This window comes from Rattus norvegicus, chromosome 3, assembly GCF_036323735.1.
Source record: "Rattus norvegicus strain BN/NHsdMcwi chromosome 3, GRCr8, whole genome shotgun sequence".
Classification (NCBI taxonomy): domain Eukaryota; kingdom Metazoa; phylum Chordata; class Mammalia; order Rodentia; family Muridae; genus Rattus; species Rattus norvegicus.
Window position 1 is genome coordinate 146,642,951 of NC_086021.1, and position 2,903 is coordinate 146,645,853.

Here is a 2,903-nt window from a genome sequence, read left to right on the forward strand (position 1 = left end):
ATGGAGACAAAGGTGAGGACAAGGACAAAGAGGCACATCCACAATAATATTGCAAGATTTTTTAACTATAGAAATAATATATAAGTGACACAGTCAGTCTACATTAGAAACATCTCTACCACCAGCCTAGTGAGTGTTTGCACAAGACCCTCAGCATCCCTGAAATCTTCTGGTTCCCTAGTAAGTCCCAAGGCCCCTGCTCACTCCAGTTGCAGGTTTCTTTCAATTCATTTCATAAGAACACATCACATGCCACATCTTTTCTCCAGTGTAAATTACTTTATACTACTTTGTCAAGGAAAGGACTAGAAGAATATTTTGATGACCCAAAGAATTGGTGAAGAGAAATCAAATCTGGATCTTCATAGATTTGCCAGCAGCTCAGTAACAAAAATGAAGAAGACTTCTATAAACTTTTGCATGTTCTTCTGAAGGAAAGAAACATGCTTCTAACTCTAGAGAAGGAGGCCAAATGACAGAGATAGCAAATGTCAAGTCCAGAGCGGTTAGAAAAGGCTGTTGATTCCATGGACGCCTTAGATAAAGTTGTCCAGGAGAGGAAAGATGCTTTAAGGCTTCTTCAGATGGATCAAGAAAAAAACAAGACTTGGTGCTTGGAGAAGGGACATCGTTGGATGAGTCATCTGGCACAAATATAAGCAGTGGCCTATACCTTGGTAACCAAACAAAAGATACAACAGGAGGTAGTTTTTTGCCATACCCTATGTGGATCTCTTTATCAGACTGAGAGTTGAGAAATACACCTGCATTGAGGCAGGAAAGAAAAGTTTACAAAAAAAGAAAGAAAAATATCCTTCAGGCAAAATTCTCTCTCAAGATTGGAAATCAAGTACTGTGTAAAATGGGATCCATTGTTCTTAAAGCCTGTGTCTTGATGTGAATAACTGCTAAACAGTTTATAAAGACATGCACTTTATAAAGGAAGAAATATAACAAGCAGAAAGGCCCAAGTGAGGAGACTTCAATCCCATTTAGAAGGGGGAAGGAAATAATCATGGGAGGCAGAAGGAGGGAGGCACCTGGATGGGAGAAAGGAAGGTGGGCAGTATCATATATGGGCTGGGGAGACAGGAGAGAAGTTCAAAAAGTCAAGAGAATGAATGTAAATAAGCAGTCTGGGGGCAGTGGTGGAAGATGGGGGGACCCTCTAGAAAATACCAGAGACCCATCAGATGAGCGACTCTCAGGACTGACTCACTGGGGGTGATCTTAGCCACTATTACTGATGCTATGATGTGCTTACAGATGCAAGCCTGGCTGTTCTCTGAGAGGCCCTACCAGCAGCTGACTAAGACAGAGGCAAATACATACACTCAACCATTGAACTGAAGTCAGACACCTCTATGCTTAAATTAGGGGAAAGGGCAGAAGAAGCTGAAAGGGAGAGCAACTCCACAGAAAGACCAATAGGCTCAACTAGTCCAAACCCCAGGGAGCTCCGAGAGACTGAGCCATACACAGCCCGGCTGAGGACCCTGGCACATATATAGCACAGGTTTGCCTGGTCTGGCCTTAGTGGGAGAAGATTCACTTAATACTCTAGAGGCTTGAGGCCCCAGGCAATGGGGAGGGAGAAATGAGATGAGGAACTATGGAAAGGGGAATTGGGCACCAGGTGTGGGGGTGGGTGGAGTGGTAGAGACAACGACTGGAATGTAAGTAAACTTAAAACTTTGTCAAAGAAATGAGAAGAAATAATATACATGTAAAATTAATCAAATCCTAAGATAATGAAGACAATATGAGTATAACACACCAGTTGTCAATATCCCTAACAAATCCCTAACAAGAACAGCCCAGATTCAGAATAAAGAAGACAGGAAAGCCATATTATCTCTCTAGTTCTGAAGTAGAGGCTACCGAGAAAGTATCAATATAATCCTATCATATGAAGGGTTATGAGCTTGCAAATATTCTGATAAGGTATGAGCCTGTGAATCTCTTATCTAAAACATATGACTGAGAAAGAGTGAGGAGTGATATTGTTGGATTCCTCACCTCTCTTTCAGATATTTTCAGAATTGTGGTGAAACGAATGCCTTTTTCATCACCTAAACTGAAAAGTTCCCAAAGGGCACCTATAAATAAAATTCTACCACAGCTACAACACATGAATACATTGAAAAAGAAAGGAGAAAGCTTAAGAGCAAAAGGCAGACATGGGAATACACATCAAATGAGTTAGTTTAGATAGCAGAGAACAGTAAGGGAAATGTTTAGTTCTACATCTGAAAAGAAACATGAATAATAGTTGTAAAGAAAAATAAGTAAATAACACCCTCGGCTTCCAGGGTCAAAGTCTAGGATATTAACCATCATATAACACTATAGAATAATAAGGGAAATAAGAATGAAAGGAAAACAAGCACAGAAACTAACACACAAAGTTAGAAACGCAATTGAGCCTTGTGATACAGGCGCATATGCCACCTTCTGCAAAACATGGAGCAGGAGTATCTGAACTACACAGTCTACCTGGGTAAGTTAGCCTGGGCATGTTTCAGCAGGTTTAAAATATGCAAATGACTGAACATATCTTGCCAGACAAGTCATTGTAGCTTGTAGAGTTCACAGTTGGGTAAAATTGGTGATTTTTCTCCCCTAGTAGCATGCATATCACAAACAAATCTATCAAAATTACTCATTAGATCTGAGGCTTCTGAGTCTGTATCACCTTGATTTCTTCATGTTCTATGATACATTTATGTGATATTTTCAGGAATGAGTGCTCTTAAGTTCTAGAGCAGTGGTTCTCAATCTATAGGCCACGACCTTTTGGAGATCGAACTATCCTTTCACGGGGATCAAATAAGACCACCAGAAAACATAGATATTTGCATTATAATTGATCACAGAAGCAAAAGTACAGTTATGAAGTAGTA

General features: G+C 40.2%; 1 pseudogene; it reads left to right on the forward strand.

Annotated features, from left to right (window-relative positions):
* Positions 1–1,027, forward strand: Mrpl47-ps2 (mitochondrial ribosomal protein L47, pseudogene 2; annotated as a pseudogene).
* The last annotated feature ends 1,876 nt before the right edge of the window (positions 1,028–2,903 follow it).